Consider the following 22,435-nt stretch of genomic DNA (forward strand, 5'->3'; position numbering starts at 1 on the left):
TGATTTAAAAAAAAAAAAAGATTTCAAGTGCTATCTTCTTAAGTTAATGCATGATAATAGTGCTAAGATTTATCTTACAACTGAGAAGAGATGAAGCAGGAGGATTGCCATCATTTCTAAACACTAAGTTTACATGGTAAGGTGCAATTGAAATGGTAACAGCATGCCAGTTGGCCCTGCTATAAATGGCAATGTCCAGTAATGCTGACTATAGGACACTCCTATCATAAAAATAGTGGAAATTGGTATATACAACTTTTTTTCTTTTCCATCATCCTAAAAATTCACCTAAATGAATTGTAGATTATTTTATTTAGTGAAAAATGAAAGACATTTGTTTGCAAAGACTTTTAAATTTTTTTTTCTTCTGGACATGCCATTTCCTGGGTATACGGACATTACAGGAAGGAATTTCATTTACCAAAGCATAATCCACCAGGAAATATTGATATACTTTCTGCCTCTTAAGAGTCTAAAAGATTTGCCTGGAACCTTATGGAAGTTAGGTGACTTACCCAAGGTCTTAGGACTAGTATTTACCTGAGTAGGATTTGAACCTATGTCTTCCTAAATAAGAGGCTAGTACACTACTCATTTTATTAATTTGACATTCTTATATGATTTAGAAGGGTATAATAAATGCTTACTAAATTTATTCAAAATTAATTTAATGTAACTTGTTAATTCATATTAATAATAAAACTAACCTATTAAAAAGAAAAGTGTTACTATAAGCATACTTCTTCAAGAATTTTTGATGTCATTGGTATGATGGTATCATATGATCTTTTCCCACTAGTAGAGTTTGTATATTTTTTGAATATTTTTATAATTTTCATAGTTTTATAATTTTTTAAAAGTTTTCATTACTAAGATGGCCAAAAAAACCCAAAACAAAACAAACAATACAAAACATAAAAGCTTCCTTTGTGCAAAGCTCATTGGTAACAAGCCTATCTATATCAGGTTTCTTGACCTGGAGTTCATGGACTTTAAAAAATATATATATGATAATAACCTTTCATTTTAGTTGCTTTCTTCTGTATTTGGTTTTTACACATTTACTAACATTCTGAGGACTACATAAGTTTCATCAGATTGGAAAAAAAATCTGCAACTAGGAAAGATGTTGGAAACTCGAGATTCTTGAGTCAGTTGGACAGGTTCATAATCAAAAGGCAAAGTCTTTTTATTTGTTTGTTTATTTAGTTTTCAGTTTTATAGTAAAACTCTTTACAATTTGACTAATTCTTGTCAAAGATTGAAATCCTCTAGAATAACCTTCAGGAATAAAGCTGTTGCTGTACCAGATCTAAAATTATATTATAAAGCAGCAGTTACTAAAACCATCTGGTATTGGCTAAGAAATAGACTAGTTGATCAATGAAATAGATTAGGTTCAAAGGACAAAACAGACAATAACTTTAACAATCTAGTGTTTGACAAACCCAAAGACCCCAGTTTTTGGGATAAGAATGAAGTATTAGACAAAAATTGCTGGAAAAATTGGAAATTAGTATGGCAGAAACTAGGCATGGACCCACACTTAACACCATACACCAAGATAAGGTCAAAAGGGGTTCATGACCTAGGCATAAAGAATGAGATTATAAATAAATTGAAAGAGCATAGGATAGTTTACTTCTCAGACCTGTGGAAGAGGGAGGAATTTATGATCAAAGAAGAACTAGAGATCACTAGTGACTACAAAATAGAAAATTTTGATTACATCAAATTGAAAAGTTTTTGTACAAAGAAAACAAATGCAGACAAGATTAGAAGGGAAACAATAAACTGTGAAAACATTTTTACAGTCAAAGATTCTAATAAAGGCCTCATTTCCAAAATATATAGAGAACTGACTCTAATTTATATGAAATCAAGCCATTCTCCAATTGATAAATGGTCAAAGGATATGAACAGACAATTCTCAGATGAAGAAATTAAAACTATTTATAGACATATGAAAATATGCTCCAAATCATTATTAATCAGAGAAATGCAAATTAAGACAACTCTGAGATACCACTACACACCTGTCAGATTGGCTAGAAGGACAGGGAAAGACAAGGCGGAATGTTGGAGGGGATGTCGGAAAACAGGGACACTGATACATTGTTGGTGGAATTGTGAACACATCCAGCCATTCTGGAGAGCAATTTGGAACTATGCTCAAAAAGTTATCAGACAGTGCATACCCTTTGATCCAGCAGTGTTTCTACTGGGCTTATACCCCAAAGAGATACTAAAGAAGGGAAAGGGACCTGTATGTGCCAAAATGTTTGTGGCAGCCCTGTTTGTAGTGGCTAGAAGCTGGAAAATGAATGGATGCCCATCAATTTGAGAATGGTTGAGTAAATTGTGGTATATGAATGTTATGGAATATTATTGTTCTGTAAGAAATGACCAGCAGGATGAATACAGAGAGGGCTGGCGAGACTTACATGAACTGATGCTGAGTCAAATGAGCAGAATCAGGAGATCATTATATACTTCAACAATGATGCTGTATAAGCATGTATTCTGAAGTAAGGGATTTTTTTGACAAAGAGACCTAACTCAGTTTCAACTGATCAATGATGGACAGAAGCAGTTACACCAAAAGAAAGAACACTGGAAAATTAATGTAAATTGCTTGCATTTTTGTTTTTCTTCCCGGGTTATTTCTACCTTCTGAATCCAATTCTCCCTGTGCAACAAGAGAACTGTTTGGTTCTGCACACATATATTGTATCTAGGATATACTGTAACCTATTTAACATGTAAAGGATTGCTTGCCATCTGGGGGAGGGGGTGGAGGGAGGGAGGGAGGGGAAAAATCAGAACAAAAGTGAGTGCAAGGGATAATGCTGTAAAAAATCACCCTGGCATGTGTTCTGTCAATAAAAAGTTAAAAAAAAAAAAGGAATAAAGCTGTTGTTACTCTATACCATCCTGCGTCATCAGAAAAATGCTTCACCTGTGCTTCCTTATAATTAATAGCTCATATTCACACAACTCATACAACTATTTTATTTTGTTGTTTTATTTTTTTGGTTATACGTGTTTGTTAATTTTTTGAATACATGTTTCTTTATGTATCACATTAGGAGAGAAAAATCAGAACTAAAAGGGGAAAACCATGAGAGAGGGGGGAAAAAAGGAAAAATAGGTGAATGTAGCATGTGTTGATTTACGTTCAATCTCCATAATTTCCTGTCTGGATGTAGATGGTAGTTTCTATCCAAAGTTTATTGGGGTTGCCTTGGAGTCACTGAACCACTGAGAAAAATCAAGTCTTTCATAGTTGATCATTACACTATCTTGCTGTTACTGTGTACAATGCATTCCTGGTTCTGTATCAGTTCATGTAAATCTTTCTAGACCTTTCTAAAATCAATTTGCTTATCCTTTTTTAAATAGAACAATAAGATTCAATTCCCTTAATATATCCCAACTTATTCAGCTATTCCCTAGTTGATGGGCATCTACTTGTTTTTCAATTTTTTGCTATCACAAAAAGAGCTACTACAAATATTTTTGCACATATGGCTACTTTTCCCTCCTTTTGATTTTCTTGGGATACAGACTCAGTAGCTGCACTTCAAGGTCAAAGGATAGGTGCAGTTTTATAGCTCTTTGGACATAGTTGCAAATTGTTCTCCAGAGTGGTTGAATCATTTTACAAGCCTACCAACATTACTTAGTCTCCTAGTTTTCCCACATCCCTTTTAACGTTTGTCATTATCATTTCCTATCATTTTAGACAATCTGAGAAGTGTGAGATCACACCTCAGAGTTGTTTTGATTTGCATTTATCAAATAAAATTGATTTAGAGCTTTTTTTATATGAATATAAATGGGTTTAATCCCCTCACTTCAAAATTGTTCATATTCTTTGACATAGCCATATCAATTGGGGAATGGGTTGTGTTCTTGTAAGTTTAATGCAGTTCTTTATATATTTTTAGAAATTTGACCCTTATCAGAAAAATTGGCTGAATTTTTTTCACCAGCATTATACTTTTCTTTTAATATTTTTTGGGTTGGTTTTGTTTAATTTAATTTAATGTAATCAAATGGACAATAAAGTTGTTCATTTTGCATTTCTTAGTGTTGTCTAGTTTTACTTTAGTTATAGAGTCCTCTCATCTTCAAAGATCTCTTGCTCTCCTAATTTGCTTTTGGTATTACCCTTTTCACCCAAATCATGTACCCCTTTTGATCTTGTTTTGGTATGGGGTGTGAGATTTAAGTCTAAGTCAAATTTCTGACATATTATTTTCAAGTTTTCCCCAGCAATTTTTGTGAAATAGTGAATTTTTGTTCCAGATGCTGGAGTTTGGGGGTCTATCAAATATGAGATTATTATAATCATTGATTGTTCTGTCATGCATAACTAACCTATTCCACTTATCCACCACTCTATTTCTTAGTTAATACTAAATGGTTTTAATGTCTAATACTATTAGGCCACAATCCTTTGCATTTTTATTATTAATTCCCTTGATATTTTAAACCTTTTGTTCTTCCAGAAGAATTTTGTTATGTTTTAGCTCTATAAAATAATTTTTTGACAGTTTGATTGGCATGGCACTGAACAAGTAGAGCAATTTAGGTAGAATGATCATTTTTGTAATGTTAACTTGTCCAGTTCATGAGCAATTGATATTTTTCAGTTGTTTAGATCTGACTTTATTTGGTGAAGTGTTTTGTAATTGTGTGAAAAGTGTTTTGTAATTGTGTTTACATAGACAAAAAAACATTGTATTTTTATACAGTTATTTTAACAGGAATTTCTTCTCTATCTCTTGCTTGTGGGATTTGTCAGTGATATATACAAATACTGATAATTTGTGTGTGTTTATTTTATATCCCACAGATTTTCTAAAGTTGTTAATTCTTTTAAGTAAGTTTTTGGGTGATCCTCTAGGATTTTCTATTTATCTTTTTATCATCTCCAAAGAGTGATAGTTTTATCTCCTCATTTCCTATTCCAATTCTTTTAAATTATTTTTCTTTTCTTAGTGATAAATCCAAATTTTTCAGTACAATTTTGAATAATAGTGATGATAATGGATACCCTTGTCTCAATGCTAATTTTCTTGGAATGGGTCCACTTTCTCTCTATTGCAAATAATGTTTAATTTTGGTTTTAGATAGATGCTTTTTATTCTTTAAGGAAAACTTCCTTTATTCCTGTGCTCTCTAGCATTTTTATCAGGAATGGGTGATATGTTTTGTCAAAAACTTTGTTATGCATCTATTAAGAATAACATATGATTTCTGTTAGATTTGTAATTGTTATGGTCAAGTATGGCAATAAATTTGCTGACACTGAACCAGCTCTGGATTTCTGGTATAAATCCTACTTGGTCACAGTATATTATTCTGCTGATGTTATGATAACTTCTTGCTAATATTCCATTCAAAATTTTTTCATCAATATTCATTTGTGAGATTAGTATGTAATTTTCTTTCTCGATTTTTGTTATTCCTGGTTTTGGTATGAGTATCATATTTTGTGCCATTGATAAAATTTGGCACGATTCATTCTTTACCTGTTTTTCTAAATAATTTCCATAATATTGGAATTAATTTTTAAAATTGGTAGAATTTACTTGTAAATACATCTGGCCCTTATCCTTATATAATTCATTGATGGCTTGCGCAATTCCTTTTTTTCTAAAATGGAGTTATTTAAATAATTTTTTCCTCTTGCATCAATCTGGACAATTTATATTTTTGTAACTATCCATTCATTTGGATTAAATTATCATTCTTGCTGGCATACAGTTAAGCAAAATAGCTCCTAACCTCTCCTTTTCCCCTTCAGCTGAAACATAATAAATTCTGCTCCATCTTTTTACCCTTATTCTGTATGTATCTCTCCCTTTCAGATATATATATATATATATATATATATATATATATATATATATATATATATGTTTTTATGCCCAAATAAATGTTTAAGTTATTTCTACTTTGAGGCAAAATTGACAAAATCAAGCTTCAGGCAATATGTATCCTCCTCTCTTCTTTCTCTCTACAATAGATATGTTATTCCTCTTCATGTAATCTAATTTGTTTCATTATACCTTCCCTTTTTCTTCTACCAACACAATCCTTTTCTCACCTCTTAATGCCTTTTTCCTTGATACCATCACATCATAGTCCTTTCACAACCATACACTCCATCTATATATGTTCCTGTTAACTGCCCTACTAAGAGAGATAGTCCTGAAAAGTTACAGATAATATTTTTCTTTCCATCTAGGAACATCAACAGTTTAATCATTAAGTAATATATATTTTCCCCTTTTTATCTTTTGTACTTCTCTTCAGTCCTGTGTTTGAAGATCACATTTTCTGTTTAGTTCAGGTTTTTTTTCCAACAGAAATGATTGAAAGTCTTTTATTTCACTGAAGATCCATATCTCCTCCCCTGAAAGATGATGATCTATCTTTCTGGGCAGTTAATTCTTGGTTGTAACTGCATATACTTTGTTTTCTAGAATTTAGTATGCTAAGCCTCCAATTCTTTTATCACATTTGCTGCCAGATCCTGGGTAATCCTGACTGTTTCTCCTTGATACTTTAATTGCTTTTGTCTGGCAGCTTTCAGTATTTTTTTCTTTGCAATTATAATTTTGACATTTTGCAACAATGTTCCTTGGGTTTTCCTTGTAAGATATTTTTCTGAAGGTGATTCGTGGATTCTTTTGATGAACATTTCCTTTTCCATTTTTACTATATCATGATAGTTTTCCTTGATGATCTCTTAAAGACTTATGCAGGCTCTTTTTTTGGTCCTAGCTTTCAGGAAGACCAATAATTTTTAAGTTGTCTCTCCTGAATCTATTTTCTAGTTTGGCTGTTTTCCCAATGACAAATTTTACATTTTTGTTTTTACAATTTTTTATTTGATTTAGTCTTGATCTCTAACAATGATTAGCTTCCACTTATCCCATTCTAGTTTTTAATATGCTAGTTTCTTTAGTTACCTTTTGTATTTCTTTTTTCCCAGTTAATTAATTCTACTTTTCAATATGTGGTTTTCTTCAGGGTTTTGTTTTTTTTTTTTTTTTTTTTTTTTGCATTTGACTTATTGTGGTTCTAAGTGAGTTGATTTCTTCAGTGATTTTTTTTTTCAACTTGAACAATTGTGTTTTTTTAAGGAATTGCCTTCCTTTTCCAAGTTGTTGTCTCCCTCTTGCATACCTCTAAATTATTTTCTTATTTTTTCTTCAACATCTCTTATTTGGCACTTAAAATCTTTTATGAGAACGTCTAAAAAACTTCTTTGGGCTGGAAATTAAATCATATCACATTTTGAGATGTCCTCAGTGGATATTTTGTTCTCATCTGAGTTGGTGTTTTGGTTTTCCATGTCATCATAGTAGGGTTCTATGGTTAAGATTCTTTTCTGGATTTTGTTCATTTTCTTTCTTTCTTTCTTTCTTTCTTTCTTTCTTTCTTTCTTTCTTTCTTTCTTTCTTTCTTTCTTTCTTTCTCTCTCTCTCTCTCTCTCTCTCTCTCTCTCTCTCTCTTTTTGTATTGCCTTTTTTGTGATTTTTCTTGAATGTCAACCTCTTCTTCTGGGTAAAGAGGCCACTGTCCCAAGCTTCCTGTGCAGATGGAGCCTTGCTCACAAAAGAGAGTAGCTTTATCTGTTTTTTCCAGGAAATAGCCTGGTTTCCCAGAATTTGTCTTCTGCATTGGCACCAGAGACTGCTCTACTGAACCAGAACTCAGGAGCTCATTTGCTATTCTGCTATGTTTAAAAATGTCTCATTGGCTTTCCCTAACATCCAAGGTAGGCTGAACACTTTTTTCACCCAAGCGAGACTGACCTTTCTTGAAGTCCTTCCAATCTATCTTGAGTTGGAGAGTGGTTTCATTCCATCAGACTCTATTCAGAGGCCTGGTTTTATGTAATTTTTTGAGGGAACTAGGAGAATTTGATCAGCTTTTTGGCTTCACTCTGTCATTTTGCCCCTCCCCTGCCACAGTCCTGAGTCACTCATTCTTTTTTGATGTGCTGCTACTGCTTGTTTTTTTTTTTTTCTTATTAATAAATGGCAAGCTGAGTTATTCAACTTGTACTAAAACACTTAATTTCAAAAAGGAAAGAACTATAAACTCAGGAGGATAAGTAACCAACTAATACAACAGAGGCAATAAGCATCAGGGGAATTTATAGCTACTTCCTATGAATTATATATTTGTTTTTTCTCTATAACAACATAATATATATGATCATGTAGCTGATCTATACACAATGTAGAATGTTTTGCTACTAGATTATAGTTTTGTTTCTTTGGTCACTAGTAAACTTCAACAAACATTTGTTGAATAGTTTACATTTCTAATTTCTCTTTTGCACATTCAATGCTGATTGAATAAATATGAATCACTTAGCAAAATAAATTTTGCAAGAAAAATTAAAATTGTAGTTCTAAGTATTTAAAAACAAGAGAGTCCTGCTGAAATTTACTCTTCAATAGTTCAGCTAAGCAATAAAAGTCCATTTTGTCTGGGAATCATTCAGTCTATAAGATATATTATATGACCTGCTATGCCCTAGGTATCTCAAAGGCATCAGGGTCATAGCAACTCTAAACATACATATTCTTTAAAAAAAATTTATATTTATTTGTACATGGCAGCATAGTATGGTGAAAATATCATTTGACTGAAATTCAAAAGAAATGGGTTCAATGCTTGAGTTAACTACTAATTTTTGTGTGATGTAAATTACTTTATTATGGTGCAACTTTCTTTTGTATATGAGTTAGATAAGATGATTATTGTGTTCTCTTGCAGCTATCAAGCTTTGGCCTTTTTGATTGTTTCATATATTCACCACTAACTCACCTCTAATGTTTTTCATACATGTATACTTGGAAAAAATTATAAGCATAGAAAAAATGAGTTAGCACTTGGTGGCAATAGCTTCAGCCTTAATCTAGCAGTCTTCTGATCCAAGAACTGAAACTTCTGTATTTAGAAAGGCAATAATATCGATGCCTCTTTGGCCGCACCCTTTCCAAGAGTCTCAGAGGAGGAGAGAGCACATAAAGCCTGTGAGGGTAGACTGTGGAATTCTCCACTTAATATTAAATGGGAACTGGCCTTTGTGTTTGTGTGTGTGTGTGTGTGTGTGTGTGGGTGTGTGTGTGTGGAGAGAGAGAGAGAGAGAGAGAGAGAGAGAGAGATTGATAGATATGTATCCAAGTGTGTATCCACATATCAATATATATGAATGTATTAACATAATATATTATATGAAGATAACCATATTTATTCACATGAAGAAATAGAAATTGTGATAGTTGAAGTGTTAGGAGATAAAGAAATTATAATGAGATAGTATAGAAGGAAAAGAAAATAATCTTAGGTAATACCCCTGGTTAATAAAAGTTAAGTGGGCTAGCTCCCTGAAGGCCTCAGGATCAGCCAGAGTTGTGATAAATTAAAGTTCTTGGTCTTTAGGGGAAGAAGTGAAGGAGAAAGACAAACTGCCACAGGCTCCCCTAAAATGTATTCTCAATTCTCGAGTCCAAAGTAACCAACTTCTCTCCTCCTCATCTTACTGCAAAATTGTTATGGTCCAGAACTTGAAACAAGGTGCTAAGTCAATGGAATTGATAGAGACAATAGTTATCTAATTTAGGATGGTGCTTAACAGTTCTCTCATTCAGTACATGTACTTAGTATTTACTATAGTTCTACAAGATTCACACCTTTAAGAGAGCATATATAAGCTAGGAGCCTCAGCCAGGATTCAGTTGGAGAGATTCAGCAGTCAGAGAAAGCAGGTGAGAGCTCAAGCTCTTGGAACCAAGGCCAGACTAGAACATAATAAAAGATTTAGACAATAAGAACACTAACTGGGCCACAGGAAAGGAGACAAGACTTGGAAAGAGACAATAAAAGATTTGGACTTTAATCCCCGGCTGTGCTTGTGGTGATTATTTTGAACTGAAACGAAGGCTGCTCCCAGAGATTCTAAGAAAACCTCAACAGAGAATATTACATTTTAGAGAGAATATTACACAAAGTGACTCTAGCCTGTCTCACTCCACCCTCTAATCCTTGCCTTACCATTGTCTTAACACCAAACATTGAGCCAGCATCAATTGTGAGAAGAGCTATTTATCCAAACATATGCTAATAAAGTCATTGTCTCATATCAAATAGGTAATTGGCTTTAAGTGCTCGGTTGTCTAGTAAACATGAGTATAATGAATATCCCAAAAAATAGATTCAGGAGTGATCAGTCAGGTAGAAGAACCAATACTATAAAACAAAAAGATAAGAATGTAGATATGAAGGTAAGTTAAGAGTGAATATCAACTGATCACCTTATACTGTTAACAATAGACAGTGTTACACTATTTTAAATTAAACCTTTTAAGTTTCAAAATGTATGCATAAATAATTTTCAACATTCAACCTTGCAAAATCTTGTGTTCCAATTTTTCACCCCCTCCCCTAGATGGTAATAAATCCCATATATGTTAAACATGTTCAGTTCTTGTATACATATTTTCATAAATAACATGCTACAAAAGAAAAATCAGATCAAAAAGGAAAAAAAATGAGAAAGAAAAGAAAAGAAAATGCAAGCGAACAACCACATAAAGAATGAAAATACTCTGTTGTGATCCCTACTCAGTTCCCACAATCCTCTCTCTGCTTGCAGATGGCTCTTTTCATCACAAAACCATTGGATTTGGTCTGAATAGTTTCATTATTGAAGAGAGCTATGACCATCAGAATTGACTGAGGCATATTCTTGCTGTTCCTATATATAATGATTTCCTGGTTCTGCACATTTCACTTACCATCAGTTGATATAAATATCTCCAGGCCCCTCTGAAATCATTCTGATTATCATTTTTTATAGAACCATAACTTATTCAGCAATTTCTCCAACTGATGGACATCTACTCAGTTTCCAGTTTCTTGTTGCTACAAAAAAAAGGCTGCTGCAAACATTTTTGTACATACTTCCTTTTCTCTTCTTTTATCAGATTTTTGGGATACAAGTCTGATAGAAATACTGCTGGATCAAAGAATATATAAAGTTTGATGGCCCTTTGAACAGAGTTCCAAGTTGTTCTCCATAATAGCTGAATCAATTCACAGCTCCACCAAAAATGTATTAGTGTCCCAGTTTTGCCACATCACCTCCAACATTTGTCATTATCTATTGATGTCACCTTAGCCACTCTGAGAAGTGTGTAATAGTACCTCAAAGTTTTCTTAATTTGCATTTCTCTGATCTATAGTAATACAGAACACCTTTTCATCACTAAAGATAGTTTTAACTTATTTATCTGAAAACTGCCTGTTCATTTCCTTTGATCAATTATCAATTAGAAAATAGTTTCAATTCTTATAAATTTGAAGCAGTTCTCTTTATTTTTAGAAATGAGACCATTATCACTACCTCATATGTAAAATTATTTCCCCGGTTTATTACTTCCCTTCTAAACTTGTCTGCATTGGTTTTGTTTGTACACATGTATTTTAATTTAATATAATCAAAATTTCCATTTTGTATTCAATAATATGATCCAGTCCTTTGGCCACAAATGTCTTTCTTCTCCATAGATTTGAAAGGTAAACTATCTTTTGTTCTTCTACTTAGATTATAATATCACTCTTTTTGTCTAAATCATGTACCCATTTCAACCTTATCTTGGTATAGGGTGTTAGGTGTTAATCAATGATTAGTTTCTACAAAACTAATTTCCAATTTTTTAGGAGTTTTTGTCAAATAGTGAATTCTTATCCAAAAAATTAGGGTCTTTGGATTTCCCAAACACTACATTACTATAGTAATTGGTTATTTTGTCATGTGAATCTAACCTATTGCACTGATTGATTGATTACTCTATTTCTTAGCCAGTACCGAATGGTTTTGATGATTATTGCTTTATAATCTAGATTTAGGCTTAGTACAGCTTCATTTGCATTTTTTTCATTAATTCCCTTGATATTCTTGAACTGTTTTTCTTCCAGATGAACTTTGTTATGATTTTTTCTAGCTCTGTAATTTTTTTTTTTTGATTGGTATGGGACTGAATAAGTAGACTAATTTAGATAGTATTGCCATTTTAAATTATATTAGTCTACTCATGAGTACTGGATATTTTTCCAACTGATTAGTTCTGACTTTATTTGTGTGAAAAGTGTTTTATAACTGTGTTCATATAGCACTTGACTTTGTCTTGGCAAGTATACTCCCAAATATAATATATGATCTACAGTTATTTTAAATTGAATTTTTCTTTGTATCTCTTGCTACAGAACTTTGTTGGTCATATATAAAAATGCTGATGATTTATGTGGATTTTTTTTTTTTTTGTATCCTGCAACTTTGCTAAGTTGTAAATTTTTTCTAGTATATTTTACTTGACTCTCTATAAGTCTTTCAGTATACCATCTCATCATCTGCAAAGAATGATAATTCGATTTCCTCATTACCTACTTTAATTCCTTATTCTTTTTTTTTCTTCTCATTGCCAAAAATAATATTTCTACTACAATACTGTATAGTAAATGTGATAATGGGCAATTTTGTTTTACCTGTGATCTTATTGGCAATGATTCTAGCTTATCTCCATTATATATGAGACTTCCTGGTAGTTTAAAATAGATGCTTTGGTGATTTTAAAGAAAAATGCATTTATTCCTATACTCTCTAAGTGTTCTTAATAGAAATTGGTATTGGATTTTGTCAAATGCTTTTTCTACATCTTTTGAGATCATCATTTACATAATTTAGTTCTTCTTCTGTTAATCTGGGCAATCTACATTTTTGTCAATGTTTCATCATTCCACTTAGATTATCAGATCTATTGACATATAGTTGGGGAAAATAACTCCTAATTATTTCTCCAATTTCCACTTCATTGATGGAAAGTTTATCCATTTCCTTTTTGAGTCTAATGATTTCATTTTATTATTTCCTTTTTCTAATCAAATTAATTAAAGATTTATCTATTTATCTATTTTGGTGGGTTCTTAGCTTTTTTATTAGTTCAATAGTTTTTTTTTTAACTTTTAATTTTATTAATTGCCTCTTATTTTTAGAATATCAAATTTGGTTTAATTGGGGATTTTTAACTTGTTCTTTTTCTAGTTTTTTATCTAATTCATTAATTATGAATTTTATTAAATTCATTAAATAAATTAAATAATTTAAATTCATTATTCATCAATGAATGAATTCATTAATCTTCTCTTTTTCTATTTTATACAAGTAAGCATTTAGAAATATAAAACTCCTCCTAAGACCTGCTTTGGCTGTATCCCATAAATTTTGGCTATTCTCTCATCATTGTCTTTTTCTTGTATGACATTATCAATTTTGTCTCTGATTTCCTGTCACCCACTCAATTTTAAAAACTGGATTATTTCATTTCCAATTAATTGTTGGTCCATTTTCCTCTGTTTTATTGCATATAATTTTTATTGCATCATGTTCTACAAAATAATAACTTACTATTTCTGACTTTCTGCTTTTAATTTTGAGGTTTTATGCCCTTATACATGGTCATATTTTGTACAGGTCCCATGTACTGCCAAGAAAGAAGTCTATTCCTTTCTGTCTCTATTTAATTTTCTCCAAATATCTATCATACCTTCTCAGAATTCTATTTACTTCCATAACATCTTTCTTATTTTTTCTGTGGTCAATTTATCTACTTCTGAGAGAACAAAGTTGAGATCCCCCACTAATAGAATTTAATCATCTAATTCTACTTGCAGCTCCAGCTCTCTTGACATCTCCTCTAGGGATCTGGATGTTATACTATTTGGTCCACATATGTTTAATATTGATATTGCTTCACAATCATTGCTACCCTTTAGCAAATAGTTTTCTTCCTTATCACTTTTAATTAGATTTGGTTTTGCTTTTGCTTGATCCAATATCAGGATCACTATCTTAATTTCTTTTTTTCAACTTCTCCTGAAGAATAATATATTCTACTTCAGCCTTTTACTTCTATTTTGAATGTATCACTCTGTTTTAATGTAAATAGCATTTTATAGGACTCTGGCTTTTAATGCAGTCTACTATCTGTTTCTATTTTATGGGAGAGTTTATCCTAATCACATTCATATATAAAATTACTACCTCTGTATTTCCCACCACCTTGTTTTCCACAAGTTATACTTTTTTTTTCCCTTTCCCCTTTTCCCTTCTCCCCTGTAATTTGCTTCTGAATACTAGGTCCCTCAAACAGCCCTTCCCTTTCCTAGCCCTTCCTCCTTTCTTATATCTTTTCCCTTTTACTTCTGTTCTCCCTTCTATTAGCTTCCCCTTTTCCTTTCTCCTTTTCTCTCCTATTTCCCCAGAGGATGATACAAGTTTCTCCATGAAGCCAAATGTCTGATATTCTTTTTTTTTGAGATAGATATGATGAGAATAAGATTCATATAATACTTATCCCTTTCCCTACTTTCCTTCAATTTTAATAGGTTTTTTGTGCCTTTCCATGAGATGTTATATTCCACATTTAAACTCCATTTTCCTGTTCTTCCAATAGAATCCCCGTTTCACCTCCAGTTTCTTTATTATATCATCATAATAAAATCAAATTATACCTACATCTTCTAAATATACCATAACATATATACAGATCTCAAGAGAGAAATATATCATCTTCCCATACAAGGATGTAAATTTTATAAATTTTAAAAGAAATTTTTTTTTTCCTTTTTACCTTTCTATTTTTCTCTTGAGTACTTATTTGAATATCAAATTTTCTGTTCAGCTCTATTCTTTTTATCAGAAATGAATGAAAGTCAACTATTTCATTGAATATACATTTTTTCCCCTAAAAAATAATGCTTAATTTTACTGGGTGGTTGATTCTAGGCTGCAATCCATGTTTCTTTGTCTTTCAGAATATCAGATCCTAGGCCTTTTGATCCTCTACAATGGAAGCTGTTAGATCCTAAGTAATCCTGAATGTGGTTCCTCCATATTTGATTTTTTTGTTTGTTTGTTTGTTTGTTTGTTTTTCTGTCTGCTTGCAATATGATCTCCTTGATATGATAATTCTAAAATTTATTTAAGAGGTTTCTTGGAGTTTTCATCTTGAGGTCTCTTCCAGGAGGTGATTGGTGAATTCTTTCAAAGGCTACCTTACTCTCTTATTTTAGGACATCAAGGCAGTTTTCCATGATGGTTTCCTGAAAGATGATGTCTAGGCTTTTTTTTTTTTTCATCATGGCTTTCAGGAAATCCAAAAATTCTTACATTGTCTCTCCTAGATTTATTTTCCAGGTCATTTGTTTTTCTAATGAGGATTTTGCATTTTCTGTTTTTTTCATATATATATATATATATATATATATATATATATATATATATATATATATATTTGGTTTTGTTTGATTCTTGAAGTCTCATTAAGTCATTCACTTCCATTCAATTCTAATTTTTAATGAATTATTTTCTTCAGTTAGCTTTTTATATTCATTTGCATTTGGCCAATTTAACTTTTAAATGAAGCCCTTTCTTCATTGCATTTTTTTCTATTTCACAAATTCTGTTTTTCAATGAATTGGTTTCTTTTTCAGATCTATTTTGTAAGGAGTTTTATGCTTTTTCCATTTCATTAAATCTATTTTGTAAAAAGTTATTTGCTTTTTCCATTTCATCAAATCCATTTTATAAGGAGTTACACGGTTTTTCCATTTCATTAAATCTATTTTTAAGAAGTTTTCCTTATATAATTTCTGTGTTTCTTTTACAAATCTCTTGTAATATTCTGATTTCTTTTTCCCATTTTCCTTTTAACTCCTTTTTTAAGATCCTTTTTGAATTCTTTCAAGAGAACCTTGTGACATTGGAACCAACTCATATTACTATTTGGGTCTTCATGAGGAGATGATTTGCCTTTAAGATCCTCAAGATTTGAGGTTTGTTCTTCTCTTTCTCCATAAAAGCTATCTATGGTCAGCTTTCATTTTGCTTTTTTGCTTCTTTTTGAAAAGATTGAGGTCTGCTTTTAAGGGAAAGGGAAAATTGTCACAAATTTCATCTACAGGCAACATTGGCTTTAGTTTCCCTTAAGCAGGTGCCACAGTTCCTTCCTGTGCTTGGTGGGTATAACCTAGTCTGGCATTATTCTGGAGTTCAAAGACTCACTATTTCCCTTTTATATTTGTGTTAGATGCCTCACAACTAATCTTCTGATCCACTAGCTTATAACCAGAATAGAGTAGCCAACACCATTGTACTTTGGCTAACAGCCTCCTAGTAAAATCTTCACTGTGTAGCTGCCATATCATTCTGGGACCCCACCCTCAGCCACCTCCCCACCCCCATACCTAATTGAAACAGACCTTTTCTGTAGTTCTTCCCAAATATCTTCTATTGGAAATTTGTTACACTCTGAATATTTGTGAGTTTTGTCATTCCAAACAAGTTCAGAGGCTTGCTCTGATGTTGATCTGAGGGGCATCAGGGAAAGCTCAGATAAAGATTTTTCTAACCTCTGCCATCTTGGTTCCATTCCCCTCCCTCTCCCTCCCCTCTCCCACCCCAGTGTGGAGCTTTTAAAATATTCAATGTAGAATTTTTTTCGAGAATAGATTTATATTTTCAAAATATATGTAAATATTGTTTTCAACATCCAACGTTTATCTTGCAAAACCTTGTTTCCTTATTTTCTCCCTTCCTTCCCCTCCCCTAGTCAGTAAATAATATAACATCATGTTAAACATATGCAATTATTCTATATGTGTTTCCACATTTATCATGCTGCACAAGAAAAATCAGATCAAAAAGTGAAAAATGAGAAAGAAATAAAAAAGTAAGCAAACAACATCAAAAAAGGTGAAATACTGTATTGTAATCTACATCGAGTCCACACAATCCTCTTTCTGTATGCTGATGGCTCTTTCCATCACAAGTCTTTGGGATTGGCCAGAATCACTTCACTGTTGAAATAAGTCAAGTCTATCAGTTGATCATCATATAGTCTTCTTGTTGCTGTGTACAATGTTCTCTTGCTTCTATTCATTTCACTTAGCATCAGGTCATGTAAATCTCTCCAGACCTTTCTTAAAGCATTCTGCTGATTGTTTTTCTTTCTTTCTTTCTTTGTCAATTAAATTTAAATGACTTACCTAGGGTCACACAGCTAAGAAGTATTAAGTGTCTGAGGCCAGATTTGAATTCAAGTCCTCCTGATTTCAGGGTTGGTGCGCTATCCACTGCACCAGCTAATTGCCCCGATTGTTTCTTAAAGAACAAAAAATATTCCATAACATCCATATAGCATAACTTATTCTGTCATTCCCCAGATGATGTGCATTCTTTAAGTTTGCAGTTCCTTGACACTAAAACAGGGACTGCTACAAACATTTTTGCCTATGTGGGTCTTTTCCCCATTTTTATGATCTCTTTGTGAAACAGACCCAATAGAAACACTGCTCAAAGGGAATATCCAGTTTGATAACCTTTGGGCATAGTTCCAAATTACTGCCCAGGATGGTTAGATCAGTTCACAACTCCATCAGCAATGTATTATTGTCCCAGTTTTCCCAAATCCCCTCTAACATTTACCATTATCTTTTCCTGTCATCTTAGCCATTCTGAGATGTGTGTAGTTGTCCTAATTTGCATTTCTCTGATCCATAATGATTTAAATCATTTTTTCATATGACTAAATTTTTTTTGTTTCTATTGCCATAAAATTTCAGACATTTTTATTAATGTAGAGACTATTTCCATGAGTAGTCTGGTCAGATTAAGAAGATCAAAAGATAAAACATTTTTTGGATTTGGAAATAAAAGCTATAATTAATATAAACATGACTATTGACACATTATTAACAATATTTTTACAGCTCTTTGAAGGGATATGAATAGTGCTCTCAATCTATTAGTCTACTAAAGATTGATTAAGTATTAATTATTGTATGTCAACCTTGCCTAAGAAGCCAACCATCTTTTATTTTTTTTAATAGTTTTAATTTCATAATTGTGATCTTAAAGCTATTGGCTTCTTTTAATTTTCTGCTGATCTGGAACTGTGGAAAACAGTAAATTTCTGTGACTTTACATATCAGAAAATCAGAATTCTGAAAATAGTGCTTAGATAGCTTCTGCTGGTTCATCATATATTATAAGAATGGAAATTTTGGTTAACATATGATCAAATGTATTAATTATGTTCCTTTAATTTTAGGAGAGTTTATATGTGATGCCATGTTTCTCTTTATAATCTTACTTCCTGGTGTTGTCCTTTTATACATATTAGCTTACTACACTTATTGAAAGTGATGGTGGTATGTTAGAGGACTAGACTGAGAAACAATTTTAACACATGTATATTTCCCCTCTTCAAGTTATCTTACAAAGCTTCTTTAGTATTTTTTATTTGTGACTCAAAGCAAAAATGTGACATTTTCAACGTGATTTTCTTATATTTGTACTTGTTCTGGTTTAGCTGCGTCCCCATCTTCAATTTCAGTATAACTTTCATTTCCTCTCAGTGACATAGAATGGAGATCAAAAGTTTTGGTTTCACATTCAACAATGACAACATTTTTTATTATAAAAATGTTTACTTAAATTTATAATTTGATTACTTGTTGTCCTCTTAAGTTCAACTTTAAATGTTATTGGCATGGTTTGGTTTATTCCAGCTCTCATATTTAGATTTCTGCTAATCTGTTTTGGCTATTTAGTCATTTTATATGAGGCAATAATGGAACCTATTTTTAACATTTTTCAAATTATTTGTATTCTGAACCAGTTTGGAATGTAAACATTGTTGCCATATTTACTTAGAAAGCAATTCATATTTATCCTACATGAGAAGGTTTTAAACTCATTTGGCTTTTTCAATGCCAGTGATATTTCAAATGAGTCAATTTTCTGCAAAACAATAGGGATAATTTTTAATGTCTTTGCTTTTATTCATTTTTCTATTGTGTAAATTTGAGTTTGAGCAGACTAGGTTGAAGCAGTTGAAATGACACACAGTATCAACTGCTTTTCATTATCTTAATTTCATGTTGATTTTGACTTTTGTTTTAACTTGACTGTCAAATTACATAAAGAAAACTGAATTGAGAAAAAAAAAAAACTCTACACCAGAAATCAGCCAACATTGATTAAGATATTAATCAGTTTTTTTTTTGGAGTGTGGTGTGGTGGGAAACAATTCAGAGGAGACAAAATACCATAAAGAAAACTGCATTATACTCATGATTTCAGATTCTATGCACAGAAACACAAAGAATAGATAATAGACATGATCAGCTAATGATTCTAATGCAAAGATTGTAAAGACCCCACAGTAATCACTGAGACTTAGTGAGCTAAGATTTGTGGCTAGAATGGAGTTCTTAAAGGTTCTCTCTTATTCAAAATTCCAAAATAGGTAAAATGTGTGTTTATGGGGAAGAGAAGGAATGACATTTGAATTAAGAAAATAGAATTGTAAGAAAATGAAGAAAACAAAGGTATATAGTATAGTAAAAAATTATTTGAGTAGATATTAACAAAGAGAGATAAATAGAATTGATATTGTCATTATTTATTATAGACAGCTTGAATAGAAAAATACACACATGTAAATAATCACCAAAACAAACCACAAGCTTGCAATGATAGAGTAATGAAATACTTCTACAACTTAGATATCTCTTGAAGCTTTCCCTCTCTGCCAAAATTATATTAACATTTTTTCACTTTGCTTAATGACAATTCTGTCCTTCAAAAGATGAAGGAATCACTGAAAAGTACCTCTACTCTTCACCTGATTCTTATAAAATGAAGTATTTGGTATAATAAATCATTTGAATTAATAATTTATGATAGAGAATAAAAGGAATTTTAGTCATAATCTAAAATGCAACTTTGATTTTCATGGAATTAGTTAAGTCCACAGTTTTAAGGCACCATAAAGGCCATCTAAGTATATTAATACTTAAAAAAAGAATGCCCATTATAAATCACCTGTCATGTGCTCATTTAGACTTTGCTTGGAGAACAACAAAGAAAGAAGGCAAAAACTGAAGAACAAAAAATAAATTTTCCAGACACTGCTACCGTGGTAACAAGGAAAAGCAAAACCTGAACACAGAAAAAGAATACAATGCAAAAACAGCTATCAATAAAGTTTTATAATAGAACTCTTACTGGATCCAAAATTAATTCTTAGAAGTTAAAGAAAAAAAGAATGATAGAGGAAAAATGGGAAAAATAAATTTGAAAATTATTAAAAGACATTTAGTAACTTATTAAAGGAGGCATAACAAATGCTAAACAAAATTACACCTTAAAAACATAATTGGTCTAAGTTTTCCATTTTAGCAAAAGAAACAAAACAATCACTGATGAAATGAATTCTTTAAAGCAGGGTGAAAGAGCTAAATGGAATAGAAGATAGTTTTCTGGCTCTAGAGTCAGGAGTTTAAATCTGGTCTCAGACATTTAACAGTTACAAACTAAGTAACCCTGGAATTGTCACTTTCCCCAAATTGTGTTACAAAATAAAACAAAATTCCTTAGAATACAAATTTGGTTAAGTGAAAAAAATGCAAAATCTCACTAAAAAAAATGCTTAAAATTGGAACTGAGCAAATATAAGGTAATGATCCCATGAGACATCAAGAAAGAATCAAATACAATCAAAAGAATGAAAATAAATTTTAAAATACTTAAATATTTAATTGGAAAAATAACTGACCTCAAAATTAGAACAAGAAATAAAGAAATGACTACCAAAAAGCATGATCAAAGAAAGATCATAGACATCTCTTTTCAAGGAATTATCAAGGGAAACTGCCCTGGTGGCTTAGATTTGGAAGGTAAAATAGACATTGAAAGAATCTACCAAATACCAATCACCAAACCTTAAAAAGATTTCAAAACGAAAACTACTAGAAATAGAATGATAAAATTCTAGGAACTTTCAGGTCAAAAAGGAAATATTTCAAGCAGCCAGAAAGAAAGAATTCAAATTTGATGGAATACAGTCAGAATCACCTAAGATATATGAGCTTACACATTAAAAGAAAGAATGATTTTGAATTTATTCTGGAAGGCAAAGAAGCTATGATTATGACTAAGAATAACCTGTAGATTGGGGTTGGGGGTACTGTGTAAAATCTTTTAGGAAGAAAGAAAAGTATATTTAATGAAATATGCCATAAAGGTTTTTTGTTTGTTTGTTTTGTTTTGTTTTCCTTTAGTAGAACAATTAAAAGGATTTTGGATATGTGGAGGGCATAGGTGTGAGTCAATTATGCTACAATGATTTCCAAAAAAAAATATATATATATATGAAGAAGTGAGAAAGATGGCTGCACTAGGACTAAAGGGAGATGTAGAATGGTAAAATGTTTTCAAATAAAATATGTGTGCCAGGAAAAGTTTTTATAATGGAGGAGAAAATAGGAAGGATGGTAGCAATGCTTGAACATCATTCTCATCAGAATTGGTTCAATGAGGGAAGAATAAATACACACACATACATAAACATGTGTGTATACATATAGAAATACATATACACATAAACTCATTCAGCTGTGTACAGAATTACAATTTACCCAGTAGGTAAAATGAAGGGAAAGGGGCTAAGAGAAAGGCAGGGGGAGTTGATAAAAGAAAGAGCAAAATAAGGGAGTCAGCAATTAAAAGAAAAAAAAATACTCTTGAGAAGGGGCAGGATTAAAAAAGAGAGAGAAGAAAAAACTGGTGAAAATGGGATAAAAAGACAAAATTAATATCATAATTGTGAGAGTGAATGGGATGAACTCACTTAAAAAGCAGAAATAGATAACAGAATGGATGACAGACAAGAATTCAACAATATGTTGTTTACAAGAGACAAAGTTGAAATTTAAAAAATGCACATTCAGAGCTAATATAAAAGCATCTCTATGTTTTAGTCAAATTTTAAAAAGGCATGTGTATTATACTAATTTCAATAGACTCGGGGGTGGAGCCAAAATGGCAGAGAAGGCACATACAACTTTCTAAGCTCCTCTCATAACCTCATAAGCAATTATTAAATTCAGCCTCAAAAGTAGTGTTTGACTGGTAAAACTCACAAGGATTAGAAGTACAACAACTCACCATGCAAAGATAATCTAGAAGATCACTAGGAAAGGTTTATTCTGAGGAGTGGGAACAGAACAGATCAGGCAAGGAAGTAGGAAAGGCTACCAAACAGAGCTGACAGGAAAAGGGGTGGCCTCTGTGATTAGAAAATTACAGAGGCTACTCTGGCATAGGCTGATTGCTCTGCCTGGGTTGCAAAACAGATCAGCAGAGAAATAAAAGCCAAAGGCAGAAAGTACCATAAAAATTACCAGAACCTAACAGGATCTGGCTACACTGACCCAAAATCAGTGCAGACCATAATACAGCTCCACAGCCACATTCTGCAGTACGGGCTTGCTT

Source organism: Antechinus flavipes, chromosome 6 (genome assembly GCF_016432865.1).
Source record: "Antechinus flavipes isolate AdamAnt ecotype Samford, QLD, Australia chromosome 6, AdamAnt_v2, whole genome shotgun sequence".
NCBI lineage: Eukaryota > Metazoa > Chordata > Mammalia > Dasyuromorphia > Dasyuridae > Antechinus > Antechinus flavipes.